Source organism: Octodon degus, unplaced genomic scaffold (genome assembly GCF_000260255.1).
Source record: "Octodon degus isolate 3935 unplaced genomic scaffold, OctDeg1.0 scaffold00056, whole genome shotgun sequence".
Lineage (NCBI taxonomy): Eukaryota > Metazoa > Chordata > Mammalia > Rodentia > Octodontidae > Octodon > Octodon degus.
The window spans coordinates 4,610,242-4,630,031 of record NW_004524632.1 but is presented as its reverse complement, the minus strand read 5'-3'; the positions used below and the strand labels follow the sequence as shown (position 1 = coordinate 4,630,031).

General features: G+C 43.1%; 1 pseudogene; it reads right to left on the bottom strand.

Moving 5' to 3' along the window:
- LOC101573611 overlaps positions 1-16,961 on the bottom strand; it is a 27,451-nt pseudogene extending 10,490 nt beyond the window's left edge.
- Between the last annotated feature and the right edge of the window lie 2,829 nt (positions 16,962-19,790).

Here is a 19,790-nt window from a genome sequence, read left to right as displayed (position 1 = left end):
AAAATTTTACATCATTACATAGTACTGAATATATTAGCAAACAGATTATTAGAGAGGCAAATGATTTGCACTACCCCAAGATTTTTCACATGATGAAAGGTCTGTGGGGTCTCTTCAGTGGCACTGTCTTAAGTGTTTGTTTATAGATCATTTTATACTCCATAGAGGAGGAACTAAATGCTGAGCTGTTCCCTGTTATTGCTGATTAAAAAAATCAAAGAAAAAGAGAAAACAAATCTGAAAGTATAATGATCAGAGAGACCCTCATGTTACTAGTCCTTTCTTAAATAAAATCAGGCAGAAAATGCAAACATCGTGCTCCTCATTCAATGCCATACTGCTAGCTCCCCTAGTCGAGTAGACTCCCACTCATCTGTTTCTCACCATGCGTGCCTCTTTCCCTGCAACCTACTCCTCCGCGCTCAACCTCGAATGTCCACCATCTTTTCTCCCAGCATCCCCGCAACACTTAACTAGTCATCCAACCCGGAGTGGGACGAAGTGTGGAGCAGAGGCTCCAGGAGTGGGTTTATTCAGCTTTCTTGGCTCTTTGCTCTGAACACTCATTAGTTGCTTGTATGGGAAATGTCAGTTTGTGTGATGGTGACATTTGAGGCTTATGCGACCGCTTTGATGTATTAGTTTTGGAGACCAAACGTCCCGATTGCAGCCAACAGAACACTTAACTGGGACACAGAGGCAGTGGGACTTCTTGTTGCCATAGTTTCAGAGGTACGTATATGGTCAGCTGTCTAATACTGGATTTATTTTCAGATGTGAGTTACTGCCGACAGTGAGCTCTAGTGACCCAGGGACATCTGCTGTTCTGGTAAGGGTGGCGAGTGGGCCTGCAGCTCGACTGAGGAGCACCTATTCTGTAGTGGTGTTGATTTCCTTGAATTATCCTTAGATTAGGTGCACGTGTCTGAAGGAGAAACATTGTCCTGTAATGAGCACTTTTTTTTTTTTTTTTTTTTGCAGAACCGGGGATTGAACTCAGACCCTTGTGCTTGCCAGGGAAGCGCTTATTCCACTGAGCCATCTCCCTGGCCCCTGTAATGAGCACTTTGCCAGCAGATTATTGTTCTATTGGCTAGGGATATAGCTTAGCGGCAAAAGCACCTGCCTGGCAAGCGCGAGGTGCGGTGCCAAGTTCGATTCTCAGTTACACACACACACACACACACACACACACACACACACACGCGCACACACATGCATGCACACACACACAGATTATTGTTTGAGTGGCAGAAAAGAAAAAGTAAAGAGTAGTAAAGAGTGGAAGTGGGCATAAAAAAGTATCCAAATTGGGGGCTCCAGTGGCTGGAAACTCATGGAAAGGCCAAGGCATAAAAGGAAGGAGAAAGCTATGTCAGACACCAGGAATGTTTATAGCTACACACGCCAGGAAACCCAGACTTTCTACTGCATAAATATGGATCAGAGGAAAGATGGAGATTGAGTGCATGCAGGACTCTTCTTAAGCTTAGCATATGCTTGCCTGGGAGGTGAATGGGAGAGGCTTCACTTAAATCCACTGACATGTTTTCCTTTCGAGGGAGAGAAGGGTTGGAGTCAGGCATAGCTGGGTCTTCAGGCGTCCTAGGCCAGACAGGCAAGTTCTCAGCAATTGTTCTTGACATGACGTCTCGGCCAGGAGAAGTGCAAGGACTCCTCACAGGCAACTCTTGGTGACCACTTCAGCACAAAAGAAATTTGTAAGTCCAGGGATTAAACTTCTAATGCAGCATCATCCAGTGTTGGCTCCTTTTGTGAGATTCAGCAGTAGGCATAAAACCTTCCTCTTTTCCCTCCATTAAAATCTCACAGGTCACATTCGACTATAGAACTATTCATAAATAAAAGGGGAAGTAAAGTCCTAACCACTTGAAAAGTAAAAACAAACTTAATGGAAAGCATTCACATCAATGATTGCTAGGTAAAGGAGGAAAAAGGAAATATAATTAGACTGTAAGTGGACAGTAATGACCATGAGGAATCTCAATAACAAAATCGGTAAGGTTTGATCAAAGTACCCAGAGAAAAATGCATGGCTTTAAATTCCCTAAATCTGAGATAGCTCAGTGGACCAAATGCCTGCTTAGGCAAGTGCAGGGACTGGGATTTGACCCCTGGTCCAATGTGCTGCACTGGCCCTGCCCCTGGGCACAATGAGCCGACCACAGAGACTGGGCGTGGTGGTGCACGCCTGTAATCCCAGCGCTGGGGAGGCTGAGACAGGAGGATCACTATGAGTCTGAGCTGCAGAGTGAGACCCTGTACCAAATACATAAATAATAAATGGACAAATAAATTAGATTCCCTTATTTTAAAACAAAGAATGATCTGTACACACACACACACACACACACACACACACACACACACATTTAATACAGTAATTAGGAAATAACATCTGCCTTCCATAAAGCAATCAGATTATAACAGAAATTACAAATTTTAAAAATCCCAACAGACAAGTTGCGAGCAATAAAAGTTAAGAATTAAGGAAAAGATTAAGCATGAAAACGAGGAAGGAGAAGATACAGTGATACTGAAGGGGAGGGTAGAATTCCACTAAATGATAACAGAATTGAACAATACCAAAGGAATATTTGATTTTCTAAAAGATCATAAACTGCCATAATTGATGCAGGAAGAAGTAGAGAGTATAAATAACTCATTAAAGAGGGAAGAAGGTATTTAAATTTGTGCTGCCTATATTTTTCTTTTTTTTCTTTATTTATATATTTGGTTTAGGGTCTCACTACATAGATTGGGCTCCTAGTGATCCTCCTGTTTTCAGCCTCCCCAGCGCTGGGATTACAGGCGCGTACTACCATGCCCCCCAGGGGTGGGACAGGTGCAGTGTGCGGGACTGGGGATCGAACCCTAGTCCCTACACTTGCCAAAGGAGGCGCTTAATCCACTGAGCTATCTCGCCGGCCCTTATTCTTTCAATAAAGGACTGGCTGCCTATGTTTTCTTTCTTCGTAGTAGAATATAAATAACATAAAATGTACCATTTCAAGGCCCTTGAAGTGTGCAATTCCATGGCATCAAGTTCATTCACAGTGTTGTATGACTTTCGCCACTATCCATTTCCAGAAATAATGTCATTAAATGATAACATCCATTCCCTCCTCTCGTCCACCCTCCCGTGACAATCTCTGTTCTCCTTTTTGTCTGCCTGACTTGGTGTCATATGAGCGGATGTGTACAGCAGTTGTCCTTTTGTTTCTATTCTCATAAATAGAAAAAGTTTAGCTGATTTTACTTAGTACCAGGTTTCGATGGTTCACCCATGTGGTAGTGTATATAGAAATTCGCTCACTGTGAATGCTGAGCGTTCCATTGCATGGATTTACCACGTTTTGTGCGTTTGTTCTGCTGCCGGTGGGCGTTCAAGTGATGTTTATCTTTTGGCAGCTGTGAATGCTGCTGCTGCGAACCCTGGTGTAAACATACTGCTCAGCCTCTTTATTTTAATTCCTTTGGGTATAGGTATAGGAGTAGGATGGCTGGGTCAGCAGTAGCATTGCTGTATATGATAATTCTATGCTGAACTTTTCCAGGAACTGCCACATTATTTTTCACAGCCCCGTGTCATTTTATATTCCTATCAGCAATGCATAGAAATTCTAATTTCTCCATATCCTCAACAACAATTGTTATTTTCTCCATGTGTCTACTCTTCAGTTACATATTTATGTGTGTGTATATGGATGAATGTTATTATTATCATTGTTGTTATTGTTTTTATGTATTTGGTACAGGGTCTCACTATGCAGCTTGGACTCATAGTGATCCTCCTGTCTCAGCATCCCCAGTGCTGGGATTACAGGTGGGTGCCACCATGCTTGGTCTTGGTGGCCAGCTCAGCATGCCTGGGGGCAGGGCCAGTGTGGTATGTGGTGCAGGGGATCGAACCCTGGTCCCTGCACCTGCCTAAGCAGACATTTAGTCCTCTGAGCTATTTTGCTGGCCTTACATGGGTGAATATACACCATTCATTTAATGATAGCCAGACTAATGGAGGTGAAGCGACATGTCATTGGTCATTGTGGTTGTGATACGCACTAATGATTATTGATGCTGATCATTTTTTTCATGTGATTATTTACCATCTAATATCCCTTATTGGAGAAATGTATCTTAAAGTCCTTATCCATTTTTGAAAAACAGTTCTTTATTGTAGAGTTACAGGAATTATTTATGTATTCTGAGTCTGAATCCAATATCAGATACATGATTCACACAGGCTTCCTTCCATCATGGGGCTTGTCTTTGTACCTGTCTGGTCTCAAGGTTGTGGCCTTTGACACACAAAGTTTTAATTTTGATAGTCAGTTTATCTGTTCTTTCTTTTATTGGCTGTGTTTTTGGTGCCAAAGTGAAGAAATCACAGCTAAATCCAATGTCATAAGCATTCCCACCTCATCTTTCCTTCTCAGAGTTTTATAGTTTTGGCCTTTATGTTTAGATCTTTGATCCATTTTGACTTATTTTTGTACACTGTGTAGGGTGAGTATCCACCTTCACTTTTCTTCATGCAGCTTTTGTTTTCTTCCCTAATCAATTTTACAAAAAGATTGCCATTTTCCCACGGAGTGACCTTGGCACTTGTGTCAAAAATTAACTACCTGTGTGTGTGTGTGTGTGTGAGGATTTCCTTTTGGGATCTGTTTCTGTTGGCAAGCTAGCTTCACATTATTCCAACTTCAATAGCTTTACAGTGAATTGTGAAGTCAAGAAGTAAGAGTCCTTGAGATTGTTCGTCTCTTCTCAGGATTATTATGGCCATTGGTGTCTCTTGAAATTCCAAATGAATTTTAGTTGTTTTGAGGCAGGGTCTCTATGCAGTTTAGGCTGTCCTTGAACTCACCCAAGATAGCCTCAAACTCACTGTAATTCCTCCTCAGCCTCCCAAGTGCTAGATACACATGAATATAAATTTTAGAATGGATTTTTTTAATTGATGAAAAAATCAATATTTTAATAGGGATTACATTAAATCTGTAGATCACTTTGGGTAGTGTTGTTCTAAATAATATTAAGCCTACCTGTTCATAAGTATATAATGTCTTTTCATTTATTTATGTCTTTAATTTCTTTTAGCAATGTTTTGTAGTTTTTAGTGTTCAAACATTTGATTACTTTGAATGCTTTCCTAAGTATTTTGTTATTTTTAATGTCATTGAAAATTGAATCAGATTATTTAATGTTAATGTAGGTAACATAACTAATTTTTTTTTCTTGTGACTTTTTATTCTGTAACTTTTGAATTTGTTAACTATAACTTTTTTGGGGGATGAAGGAGTTAGTTGTGTGTTTCTAGTTATAAGATTATACCATCTGTGAACAGAGACATTTTTACTTCTGTGACTTACACAATTTTATTTCCTTTTGAAAAATTGCTGTGCCTACTACTTCTCATTAGATGTTAAATAAAGTGTTAAAATCTAGTGTCTTAGTTAATTTTTTTGTTCTGTAGGACCCTTCCTCCGCCCCCGCCTGCAATATACTTCAGTTGCCTGGGTGATAGTTCCTGTTCCAGTTCTGGTTGCTCCTGTCGTTTAGAAACAGTTGGTCAGTGTGATGCATATTGTAAGAACCAATCCCCAACTGAGAAGCCATTCTGCCTCCATACTTTCTGCTTGCTTATGCTGCATAAGCCCTAGACTATCAGAGATCAGGGGCTAATGTTTTGGGAATGATCCGAATCAATGCCTCCAAATCCTGGGTATCATTTTGGCATTTCTGTTTTCTGTTGCAGTTTCTGATACAAAAATACCCAACACGCAAAGTTCAAGGAAGAAACATTTATGCAGCTCACAGTTTGTAGAGCTTTCAGTCCACAGCTGGCTGGCTCCAAGGCATGGTAGCATGACAGACAGGCATTGCAGAAGAGCACAGTTCATGGTGGGCAGAGGGTAGCAGAACAACAAAGGGTGATCACAGCCCTTTCTGTCCCTTATATCTTAACCAGTCTGCCTGTCCTTAGGACAGGTAGCACTCGCACCCTCAATCCTGCTGCTTTTCAGCTTAGCATTGCACCATGAATCAATCCCAGATTACACCCCCTAGAGGCATCCACTTCTGAAAAAGCCCCACCTATGACCACAGGAGGCTTTGGGAGGACATCTAGACACAAGCTGTAACACCGAGCACAATTATCTTGTCCCTAATTTTAGAGGTTGAGCATGAAACTACCTTTATACTTTTATACATTGCCTTTATTAGTTAGGTGAATCCAGATTTTTCTTTTTTAGTACTGAAGATTGAACTCAGGACCTTGCGCTTGCCAGGCAAGTGCTTGTCCTACAAAGCTATCTCCCTGGCCCTAAGTTAGGTGAATTCATTGTGAGGATTCAAGAAGGATCTGTCTGCCTATTATCTATCTATCTATCTATCTATCTATCTATCTATCTATCTATCTATCTATCTATCATCTATCCATCCATCCATCTATCTATTTCTGTGCTTGGCACGTCAGTAAACATGGAGAAAGGCCTTTCATGTCCCTGGATGCAATCAGTTAGAGCCACAAAGCATTCACATTGTTTGTATATGGCAACTTGACTTCCATGAAGGGAGCAGCTGTTATCTCACAGTTCTTTGTGTACCTTCCAGGGGAGGAGGAAGAAAACATTTCCCCAGGCTCTGCAAAATACAGTCCTATAAGGAAGGGCTATGTGTGACATAGTGGATAGCTATCACTATTTCACGTGAAAGGTGAGATAACTCGGGTTACAAAAGAATAATCACATTTGTGGAAGACCCCATACTTCAGTAAAAATGGTGCAGCACCTCTCCACTGACCACTGACTGCCAATGCCTCTTTAGGGTATGTGTGTTAATTAATCAATTAATTAAGCTCATCAGCAATAGTCTAACTAGTGAAATGGATCCCAGTTCAATGGCATGCTTCCCATCAAAAAGTCTTTCCCTTTCTCTTCATTAAGTTCCTAAGGAGAGAGAGGGAGGGGGATAATGAACAGCTTTTCTGGCATGTGTTGCATCTCCAGCTCAGGGTACAGTTTATGACCCATAGAACGTGCTCAGTCAACAAATACCTGTGGAATGGATGAGTGGACCATGGAAAGGATGGATCTCTGAGGAGGGAGGGGTTGACTAGGAGGCAGCCTCCAGAAGAACACTTTGCATCTGCGCACATGGACAGAGAAGAGAAATCTCTCTTGATCTTGTCCCTGTCATGTGGGAGCTGAGAGCTGCTGCTGGTGGCTGTGCAAGGGGAATAGAGGTAGATGGTTGGGAAGTCATTCTTTTTTTCCTTCTCCACAGAGGAGCCAGACATCACCAGTGGCATCAAAGGCTGCAAGAGGTCCTCACATCAGACACATCTGCAGAGATTTCTCACAAGCCACTGGCTCCAGGCAACACAGCATTTGGATTTAGGTCACTGCAGGATTTGCGTAACTTCAGTCTCATGGGGGCAGCTTTAGGATTTACAAAGATTGCATAAGCTACCCTCTAAGAAATGAGCATTTCCGATGCTCATATCTTTGCATCCTTGATTTTAGCTGAGTAAGAATTTTATTGGTTTCCAAGTAGCTACTGCAAAAGTAAAATAGATACAAGCTTTCAGCTCAGTTATTTAAGAGACATCCGGGTTTCAAAGAGGACTTTAAAAAATGTGTTACTGGAAATTGGTGGGCAAACCACATGAGCTTTCCTTTCTGGCACATGCAGCAAAGTGGAACAGACTACTCTTATTTGCAGTAACTGTCCATTTACAGCCTTGTTTTCCATTCATTACAAATTGCTTGGAGTTAGAGTGGGGCAAACCATTCCACAGCTACAGGCCACCAACAAGCTCTTAAAAAGGAGGGGAAATAAACTAATATTTATTAGTGGCTTATAATATCAAGTGTTTCTTATGAATCTTGGAGTCAGCTGAACTCTAGCTCTTTTAAGATCTAGATTCAATTGATCCAAGATATTATTCCATGAAATATGGAAAGCCCAAGGTACCCCCAAAAAACTTCTGCCAGTTTTCTTAGGCTTGAGCTGTCATGGTCTTCTATGTCTCTGCACAGTTTTTTTAACTGAAAAAGTTGAATTTGAACATTTTCATCTTTATTAAGCACCATGCCAACATAGATGTGAGATAGTTCTCTCCCTGGTTTTCTTCATCCCTTGCCCCCAGCCCAAGTTATGAAAGAATTCAGACTTTACTGAAAATTAGTGTTATGGCTTATGTCTATTGTGCCCCAAAAGCCTCATGCATCATGGGGTGGCTTCTAGAGTTTGTTATTAATTCATGATCCAAAGCTGGGATTCTGGGTATGAGTGCCGCTGGGATTCTGGGTGTGAGTGCCGCTGGGATTCTGGGTGTGAGTGCTGCTGGGATTCTGGGTGTGAGTGCTGCTGGGATTCTGGGTGTGAGTGCTGCTGGGATTCTGGGTATGAATGCCGCTGGGATTCTGGGTGTGAGTGCTACATCCACCGTGGGGCAGACAGCCTGAATGCAACACAAGGAAGGGAGAGAGGCTTGCTAGCTGCCATAGCCTCTGCTCCTCCCTTTTGGCTCTTCTTTTTGCTCTTTGCTGTTTTTCTGCCACCATGAACTGTTGTCCTCTGCCACATGCCACTCTGCCTTGGAGCCAGCTGCATATGAACTGAAACCTCCACTAACTGTGAGCTAAATAAACCTTTCCTTCTTTAATTTTGGGTGTCACATATTTGGTCCTAGCAATGAGGAAAGAGTAACCAAGACAGGAGGGGTATGGATCAGAGTTCCTTGGAGAAGCAGAAGCAGTCCATGTAGATACACAAGAAGAAATTTATGATGAGGGAGTGGCTCACATACTCCTTGTGGAGGCTGAGAGGTTCTATGGTCTTTTCTCTGCTGGGTGGACCCAAGACAGCAGGGGCTGGGGGGCAATGGGTACAGTCTCAGTCTAGCCATGAGGGTCCAAGATTCAGCAGGACCCAATGTTATAAATCCTAGTCCAAGTCTTCCATCCTAAGAACCAGAGTCAGATGGCCTAAATTCTAGTCCAAAGCTGAAGGCTCCAATCCCAGGATTCTGATACTCAAGGACAGGAAAAGGTAGCTGTATCAGCGCAGACAGAGTCAAGTCAACCTTCTCCCATCTTTTTTTTTTTTTTTCAAAATATGTCAGTTATTTAATTAGGTTCTTAGTAAGAAATTCAGAATGCACTAATTTATGAGGATAAATTCCATTTGTCAGAGCAAAAATGGATCACAGGTAGCCCCAGAGTTGAGGAATACCTTTGATTTTTGCTACAATCTGTGAGTCCACCGCTTTCTGATCCACCTTGTGCTGCTCTGAAATCTGGTATCTCTCTTCCTCAGTGTCAAAATCTCACCCTCCTGGTGCCTGGGTTTCTGCAGCTGCTTCTTCAAGTAAGCATGAGTGAGGTGTTTGGGGATTTTCACTTTGCTGATATCTATTTTTGTAGAGGTGGCAATGACAAATTTCTGGTGTGTTCTGTGTAGAGAAACATGATTAAGGCTAAGAGGCCCAGTCACAAGCATCAAGCCACTGGCCAACTGCTTCAGGAAGGCCACTCTCTTGCCTCTGTGACACCCAGTGAGGATGATCAAGATGGTGCCGGGAGTGATGCTAGCTCGAAGTTTCCTCACATGCTGACTGACGAGTTTCTTGCCGTGGCTCAAGGGCTTTTTGGGTACATCTTCAGTAGGGTAGTATCTAGGCATTTTTTGAAGCTTAACCACATGGGTACTCTATTCTTGTCCCCACTGACCAGTTTTGTGATCACAGCAAGAACTTTCTCCTTCTTTTTCTTCTCGACCTTTGATTTAGCAGCTGTGTACTTTCTCGTGTACAAAGCCTTTCTGGAAGACATAGCAGATCGAGAGTGTCTACCAATTCCTCTAACCAGGACAGGATTTTGGCTGCAGTGGGGCTGCCCCTTCCTGGACTTTTTTTGCCTTCACCTGACCCTTTTTTACTAGTATCACTGGAAGCAGCCTTGTTGGCTCCGGGTTTGTTCTCTTTAATGTCTGACTTCTCCCACCATTATGTAAGATGGGAAAGAGAGCTCGTCCATCTTTTTGTTCCATTTAGGACCTCAGAAGATTTGGTGATGTCACACACTGGTGGGGCCAATCTTCTTTACTCTGTCCACTAATTTAAGTGCTAGTATTTCCCTGAGGCACTCTAATGGAGCACCTAGGAATGCCATTTTACCAGGTCTATGGGCATTCCATAGCCTAGTCATGTTGACATACTCTATAACTTTAAACCTTAGAGTTATACACAGAATAAGCTACCTCAGCTCTATTATAAGACCACTCTTCTTTTTTGGGGGTGGGGGATAGGGTCTCACTATGCAGTTCAGGATGGCCTTGAATTCACTGTGTAGCCTAAGTTGGCCTTGAATTTATGGTGATCCTCGTGCTTCAGCTTCCTGAAGGCTGAGATTATAGGCATGTGGTCCCACACCTAGAGTTTTCTGTTTGTGTCTCTTTTGGTCTCTATTATGAGGCTATGGCCAAGTCAGACTGCAGTGCACTTAGCTAGCTCAGTGGCTTTTTTTTTCAAGTAAGATTCCATTTATTTTAATGGTCTTAGGTATCTCATTCCTCCAATTTAGTTATACACATACTAACTCATTTAGTACGTGATAATTTCATGAAGTGTATATTGCTATTCCCAAATCACAGATGATATTTTGGGTAGGCAACTTAGTTAATAGAATGGTAATAATTTGGTAAACTTAACAGGTCACATAACTGACTGTTCAGAAAAAAATATTTCAGACTGATTTATCCAGGTGCAAAGTCTGTTCTTTTCTGACCTTCTCTTTGTAGTTCTGTGTAATTGTCCCCAAGAACAGATAAGAAAGTTTCCCAAGATTCCACAACATTCCACCATGAGGAAGCCCAGTTTCTGGAGTTGTTGATTATGTATCATTACTTCCCTGTATGGTCTAACTCTAAAATATCTCCCAGAAGTCTCATGTGCTCAGAGGGAGTGGTGTGCTCATCAGTTGGTTAATCCATTCATGGGTTCAAAGTCAAATGTGTTGTTAACAGGAGAGATCTGATAGGAGGAGCTTGGTTAGTGGAGTATGCTTTTGGAGCTTCTCTCTTCCCTCCCTCCTCTCTCTTCTCTCCTCCCCTCTCTCCTCTTCACCTCTCCCCTCTCCTCCCTCCCTTCCTCTCTTTTCCCTCTCCTCTGCTCCCTCCCCCCCTCCCTTCCCTTCTCCCTCTTTTCTTCTCTCCTCCCTCCTTCCTCTCTCCTCCCTCCCTTCTCCTCCCCTCTCTCCCCCTTCACCCTTTTCTTCTCTCCCTCTCCCCATCCCTTCCCAATGAGTAAGCAACTTTCTTCCACCCCACGCTTGCACCATGTGTTTTTGCCTTGGAGCCAGCTGACTGTGGACTGAACCTTTTGAAACTCTGAACCATAATAACTCTCTGGTCCTGAAGTTGTGAGCATCAGAGATGTTGTACCAGCAGAGGGGAAGCTGCCCAATTCAAGCCCTTTGTTGATTCACTTACCTGTCAATGTACTCATTCAATGCAGTTACTCAGTGTTTTCAAATAAGCACCAAATGACACTGGATACTAGACACCCTGAGCACTTCATAGATGAGAATGTGGAAAACAAATCTAGTTGGGAGAAGACAATGCTCTTCAGATCAGAAATGACCAACTCATCAAGCTTCCCATCTCTACATAAGACTGCAGAATCAGAATGGGTCCCTGTGAGGGAGGACTTCAGTTCTTTAAGATTCTCAGTCATGCTTCATGAGACAAAAGAGCAGCAGAGGGGGTGGCTCAGGATGTAATGTGGAAAGATTCACTGAAGTCCAGTGTAGTCTTGGGTCAGTCTGTAGAGGAAGGGCCGATTGCTCCAGGTCCCCTCCCCATCTGCTTATTGTGCACAGTGGATGTCTCTACTTTGGCCAGCCAGACTTTGCCAACAGAATTTTCAGAGTCCTGTGGTATTTTATACATTAAGCTACGAGTAGCAGAAATAAAACTGGATGAACTCTTAGGCACCTGAATATTGGAAAAAAGGGACATTGAAAAAGAGTTCCTTAGATCTGCAGGGGTAGGAAAGAGGAAAATATAAGAAACAAGATTGTTCGGCCTAAGAGGGAAGATAGTCTGTGTGTAGTGGTATGAAATGACAGACACTAGATCCCAGTCTCTTCCTCAAGAGGACATCTCGTTATTTCTTCAAGATCTCGGGCAAGATTTTTTTTTTTTTTTGGTCTAAGTCTCAGATTCATTTACAAAACAAGCCTTTCTTGGGCCCTTCCAGATCTGACATTTTCTAATTTCTTCCACAAGCTCTGGCAACAAGGAGCTTTGCCCATTATTGACTGGGAAGAGTTGGTGCTCTGTCTTTCTAGGGAGACATTTATCTTCCTTTCTGGTTGGTTCTTAGTGCTGGTCTCTTCTGCCTATTGATGGATTTCTTGTCTCTCTGTTGGAATCACCTTTCATTGTTTCCTTCCCCTGTTCTTTCTTTGTCTTCCTTTTCATGAATGATGGAAAAACAGCCCCATGGCAGGAATCAGACTTTGCTTGTGGCTGAAGCAGGCTTTGCTCAAACCACCACGAAGTTCTTAAACTGTGTGCCCATGGAAGTATTGATTTTGATTTTATTTTCTCTTTTTGGCTAGGAATCTTAATTGAACTGTGGGTAGCCACAATTACCACAGGCTCACCCCTATTAAGCCCCAAACACACTTTCCTGAAATTTCTACTCAATCAATACCACCTAGTTTCAATGAGAAGAGAAAGGTTACAAATTTTATATATAAAAGTGGGTATTGAAAAATTCCTCTGGTCAGCTCCAGGTCACCATCCAATTCACAGCACTTTATGAGAGTAATTCTTTCAGAGAGAGATTTTTCAGCCCATGAAGTGACTTTCATGAGACACGGGGGCCAGCTGGGATGTCAGTGTGAAAATTCTTCTCTGTATAAAAAGCTGATGGGGGTGGGAAGAAGCAGCCAGGCCTGTCTACAACCAGCTGGGTTTGGAGGGAAGAGGACTTGCTATGGATGCCCATGTAGGGACTGCCTGAAGCTTGTTCCCTTTAACTGCCAGAGGGGAACACACTCTCATTGTGTTCCTTCTAACTGCCAGTCACGCAAACTTTTAATTTCATTTATTCAGTAATTGTAGAGTGTCTACTCTAAACCAGGGGCATTCAATTCACCTGTGTCAGGGGGCTTCACTCTTGCAACTACATTGTACATAAGGTATTGTCATTCTGAAGATGTGGACTGTCCCCTTGCTTTGGAGCTTGTAAGAACACAGCTTCTACAGTGAGATTTGTGAGTCTAGTTCCTTCAGGAAGGAGATACTGAGGAGTTAGATATGCAGGAATTCACTGGGGCAAACACTTTGTGTGTGTGTGTGTGTGTGTGTGTGTGTGTGTGTGTGTTTGTGTGTGAGTGTGACAGGAGCCTGAGAAGGCTGGGAGAACCATCAGATTGTGCGAAAGATCCAGCCCCTATGAAGGATATATGAAGGAAAGAAAGAAAGAGAACAGGGAAGGAAGAAAGGAAAGAAGGAGATTGCAGTACAGCTCTGAGGAGCCATGCTGAATGGAAATCTGGAGCCAAAGATTCCTGTGAGAGAAGTCTTGCATCTCCTAAGAGCAAGCCACACTCTGCCATCGGCCCAGGGAAGCACGCAGGATGTGTGGTTTATGTGTACATGATGGTGGAGAAGAGAGCATGGCACCAGGACTGCGGCGGGGGCAGTCACTCCCCAGCAATAGAGGATCTGAGAGGAGTCATCACAGCCCAGATGTACTTTGCCATCTACTGCCTAGGCCATTGAGGGCAAGTTGTATAGTTTCTTACAGCCTGGATTTCCTCATCTTTACAGCAAGTCAGTTCATGCCTCATGGAACTATAGAGAGAAATAACGGAGAAATAATGAGATGGCGCGTATTAAGAAAGCACTGTGTTCAGTGCTTGCACGTGGTGAGCTCTCAGTGCATGCCAGTCGTGACCAGGAGTTATTATATCAGCAGTTCAAACTTAATTTTTTCAAATGGAATGCTTGCTAAACCTAAATATGCCAGACTATAGTGGCACTTTGTACCTGAAGGGGAGTGGGAAACCCTGCCTGATTGGCATTCCTTTACCCTAACCCTTGGAACATCTCAGGAAACACAGGGATTAGAGAGTCATTCTACATACTTTTTTTTGGTGCTGGGGATGGAACTGGGGATCTTGAGTTTGCTGGGCAGGTGCTTATGCCACTGAACTATCTCCCCGACTCTCCGTACATTTTGTTCATGTGGGATTTTTTGCATTTTTTATGGTGATGAGTTAAACATTACTTTAAAGTTGGTACACAGCAAAGTTGACCTCTGGAGGGCAATGTATTTTAACATAGGTAGAAGTGTTATGGTTGACCTAAACTCTAAAGCACAAGTCTCTCAGAAATCTCATGTGTTCAGAGATGGGGCTTTAAGAAGGTAGCAGGGCTATGGGGTGCTGTGCTCCTCAGTGGATTAATTCAGAGATTAGTGACTTCATTGCTGAATGTGCTATTCAGAAGTGGGGTCTGGTGGCAGGAGGTGGTCCAGTAGGGGTGTGGCCACTCCTTTCCTGCTCTGCTATTTGGCTGCTATAGTTTGAGCAGTCTTCCTCCACCAGACTTTTCCACCATACCATTTTTTGCCCTGGAGCCAGCCAGCCATGGACTAAACCCTCTGAAACTGTGAGCCATGATCCAGCCATGGACTAAACCCTCTGAAACTGTGAGCCGTGAGCTTTCCTTCTTTAAATTGCTGGAGTTCAGTAGATTGCCCCAGAAACAGACATGTGATTAAAACATGTGTGTTGGAGATACAGTCTTACTATCACTCTTAGGTTGGCCTTAAACTCCTTGGTCCAAGAAATTCTTAGGCTTCAGCCTCCTTAGTAGCTGGGACTATAACTAACAATGCGCTCTGGTTCCTAGCTATAGATTTGTGTATCACTATAATGGAGATAGAATAGGTTGATCCCTTACATCTCTGTCATCACACCCACTGTCATTGTTGGCCCTTTTACAACCATTGATCTGTGCATAGTTTTATCTGGCTGAGCTTATCAAATACATGGAATCGTTCTGCCCTTTGGGATTAGTTTCTTTCCTTCAGCATAATGCCTTTGAAGTTCATCCAAGCTGTATATATCAATAGATGGCTTCTTGTATTGTTGAATTATCACCCTACGTATGGCTGCCCTACAGCTTGTTTAAGGAAATGGGCCTTATTGCCAGTTCAGAATAATACCTGGCATGGAGCTGGGAGTGCTTGGTAAATGTGAACTGCTATTATGGAGTCCAAAAATGGGCTGCGCTCCCTGGGATTCTTCGGGGTCATCTTTCTTTTTAGACTCTCCACTTTTTTGTTACCATTATTTTCTTGCTTCTGAGTTACCGAGTGCAATGAGTCAAAATTCATTTCCTTTTTGCCTCGGGGACTCACCGGGGGAGACAGCCACCTGGCGACATCTCTTGTTTGTCGGTTTCTCACTCTCCAGCTGCCTCTTCCCAAGGTTAGGTTTTCTCCCAGTCATAAACAATGGCTTCAGGACACACCTGTATCCCCAAATGCTACGGAGTTCTGTGGTTTGCCTTGCTTAACTTCTTCTCCCAGATGTTTGTACTTTGTCCTCCTACGCTCCTCATCAAGAGTGTGCCCTTTTCCCAGCCCAGCTGACACTTCTCAAACATTTTAGCAACTCCGACCTCATTCTTTATTTAGCAACTTCATTATTCCAGTCCCAAGCTGTTAAACATTTATCTTTGCTAATATCAACATCATTAGGATTTTGTTTGAGTAATGAAGACATGAGCCCTATTAAAACTGCCTCTGGAGCCGAAGGAGAGTGGAGCCAGTGAAATCGAAGGCCGTCCACTCTGCTGACCCCTCAAGAGGGGCGGCTTGGTTTCCCAAAGGCTGTGTGGAGCAGAATTTACTAATGGGAGCTGGAGAAAGCTGGAAGTCTCTATCTACTGGAATAAGATGAATTTGAGGTTCCCAGGGGGCAAGCTAGAGGGTGAGACTCAGGAGAAAAGAGGACATCTAAGCAGGCAAGAGAAACGCTGGCCATGGCACTGGGCTTGGAACTGCACTGAATGAATGAGTCATTGGAAAATACCCAGGGATGGGTTTTCATTACTTTCTCTGTGTGTTTTAATTTATGATCTTTAAAATTGAGGGCACTCCTGTAATAATGAGTCCGGACACAAGATGGAAGTATAGATTTTATTGTGTGTAGGTCCCAGAAGGTATATAGCACGCTGTCCACATGGAGGTCAGGGAGACAGGAAGGGAGGAAGGTGACAGAAGGATCGGGAGCAGCAACTTTTTTGGGAGTCCAAAGCCTTATTTTTTTCAGGTTTTCTTCAGAGTCTTAATTATAGGGTTTAAAGCAAGCAGACATAAGTTCTAGGAGGTCACTTCCTGTGATTGAGGTATAATCTGTGCAGTCCATGTAGGGCATGAGGGCCAGCCACACCGAACTGGTGGCACCTAGCTGTCTCATGGGGAAGTGGCCACCAGGAGGTAGTTGTAGTCATACTTTATGGAAATATAAGCTAGCAATTTACTGTTCGGCCTGCCCTCTGGGTTCTACTTGGTTGCAAATAGGTAGTAGGAGTCGTACGTGTTAAGACTTCTCTTCAGAGCAAGGCTTTCTGGTTGTCCAGCTTGAAACTTCCTCTAGATTACACTTCTAAGTTTTCTGTTCTTGGACTTTTTACTAACATGCCTGGATGACTTCAGAGAATGATTTCATTTCTGTGTTGATAGAAAAAAAGGCAGAGAGAGTGGGTGTTGGACTGGGACAAGCAGAATAAGTGGGTATAACTCGGTGACAGCCAGAGGTTGCAGCCGGAGAGGAGTGGGGTAGCCCCTGCTCCCCACCACTTCTCTTCTATCAAGAACTCACCTCATGTTGAAGAGGGATGAGGGGCATGGTGGGCTGAGCTGTGTCCTTTCCAAGTTCCTGTGTTGCAGTTCTATCTCCCAGTGCCTTAGAATGGACAAATGTGGAGAATTCCATTATTTGGAGACTATGGCTCTCTTTGGATACAGGACCTTTATAGAGGCAGTTAAGATTAAATAAATTGAAAAAGACAGTGCCCTAATTCAGTAAGACTGATGTCTCTACAAAAAGAAGACGTGATGTTGAGGATGAGTGAGTGCACATCAAGAGGATGGATGTCTGCAGCTCAGGAGGAGACCTCAGTAGAAACCAATCTTGACCTTGGACATGTGACTTTCCTAACAATGAGGGGTACAGTTCTGTCCCTTAAGCCACCCAACCTATGGTATTTGGTGATGGCAGGCCTGGTAAATTAATCCAAAGGGTTAGGAGATCTCACTTAGATCTCAGGAGGTACAGAGATCCCAGTTGACATCTGTAGTCAGGGTTTACAAGGGAATAGATTTAATATAGGACGTGTAATTTATAGGATTATTTTATAATATTTACCAAAATGGTCAATTGCAGAGCAGTGCAGTAGGTCTGGCCACACACTAGAGACACAAATAATTCAGACAAGGGCCTGGATCCCATACCAAAGTCCTCCACGAGTCCAGCTAAAGACCTAGAGCCTATGGCAGTGTCCTCCATGAGTCCATCTGGAGGCCTAGAGCCCACAACAATGTCTCCTGCAGGCCCGTTTCAGGGATCTATACTGGGACGGTCCAAAGACCAGTGGTGGAAGCCAGAAGGCCTGTGCCAGTGGGATCAAGGATCTGTGCCAACAGGCTGAGTATCTTTACTGGAGCCAGAAAGCAATACTCAAGGTAAGGGCCAGCACTTCCTCCAAAGAGAACCACAGCCATCCTCAGAGACAGCAGGATGTGCTGTCTGAGCTCCTCTGCTGATAACAGCTGAGTTCATATCAGGAAAACCAGCGTGACAAGCTTCTCCAGGAGAACCAACAGTACACCATCTTCCCTTCCAGTTTGCCTTTCATGCTGTTGGCAGTAGTCCTCAAGTGGGCTTTTCACACCCAGAACCATGCTGTTTTATTTCAGCTGGGTGTTACAAGTTGACCATTAGTTAATCTACCACAACATCTGAGATGTCTTTGGTCGGAAATGATGTCTCCCTCCTGTACTAAATGAAGCCTGACAACAAACAAGAGGCAGCTGGGGTGCAGAACCCAGAGAGTGGGCTATTGATGTGGCGTGGGACACACCAGCCTGTGACCTTGGATGACCTTCTCTCTAAGCCCCACCGTCCCCCCAGCAACAAGACAGTAAACATGTCATGGCTGCTTTATAGAGCTGTTGGGTCCCGAGAGAGCACAGAAAACCTACTGCTTGGAAAGTGTGATTGCTAAGCTGACAACTTTCCTGGTTTCATTTGTCTTCTACCAGGATCTAGTGGCATCACTTGATTATTGGACCAAGAACAATAAGAAGCAAAAAATTATCATCTTGAAGACAACTGACCTTAGAAGTACCATTGTCATTTCTTGTAGGAGAAAGTAACCCCCTAAATGAAGGAGGAAAACTATAAACCTCTTTTACTTCTCAAATATGCAAGAGATGGTACTTTGAATTGTCACTAGGAAAGAAAACTCCAGTGTTTTGGCTGCTTTTATAAATAATTATGGTTTCTTTTGAAAAATATTCTGGAGAAAACCCTCAAAAAATGTATCAGGAGGCTTAAAAATATTCGTACTGTTTGACACAGCCGTTCCATTTATAACCATTTATTCTCAGGAAATAATTTGAAATGCAGAAAGCTGTGAGCTGTAGCTTTACTTACTGTGGTATAAATTTGGAAATCTTCTAATTGTCTACTGTTAGGAGGATGGCTAAATAAGATTTGGTAAATTCATATGATGGAAGATTATATAATCCTTAAGGGTTTGTATTCAAAAGTATAAATGAAAAAGGCAGAAAACAAACAAAACTGGAGGGAAACAGAAAAAAATGATAGCTATATTTGGTGTGAGTTATTCTCTAAAATTTCAATTCTTGATAAAATTTTCATAGTGAATGTGCAGTGTTTTTATAATCAGGAAAAGTAAAGGTGAAATAGAAAAAAAAAGGTGACAGTATATAAATAATGTCCCTTCTTGTCCCATGGAGACTTTTCTGCTTATCTGAGTGTTGCACAGGGGGGTATTGGGAGGTTCAAATGAAATAGTGTGTAGAGTATTTGTTCTGTTCCCAGAGTCCTTCCTTGACCCGTAAGAATAAGTAACACTGCTCCCCTACGAATGGGAAAAGACCAGAAGAGTCCCTTTTCTTCTTCCACCCACCCATTGTTATTTCTTTCCACTGGGATGGCGGCGGTGGTCATGAAGCCATTTATCTCCATTCACTGCCTTCTTTATCTGTTGGATGAGGGTCATGTTTCCTTTCAGCTTCCCTGGACTGGCTTGGAGGTTCTCATTTCTAGCTACACTGGAATTCCTGGGGGCCACTTAAAAGTACTTATGCTTGGTCCCCCTTTGGTGATTCAGATGCAATTGGTCTTGCATAAGGTCTGGGAAACAGTATTTTTCAAAGCTCCTGGGAAGTTTAATGTACAAACACAGTGGAGAGCTGGGCTCCTAGCACTTCTAGCCTATACAGGATCTAGAGGGCAGTTTCTTGACTCCTCTGTGGGGGAGAGAGACCATTTCAGGGGCTGAGTGTCTCTAACTTATGAGTTAGGGAGCAGTCCGAATGATTGAGACTCCCTTTGAGCTGTGTTCTCCAATCTAGTTTTATCATTCATGGGGCTTATTTGACTCCCAGTATCTACGCTCACTGCATAGGCCAAGAGGAGGAGGAGTTA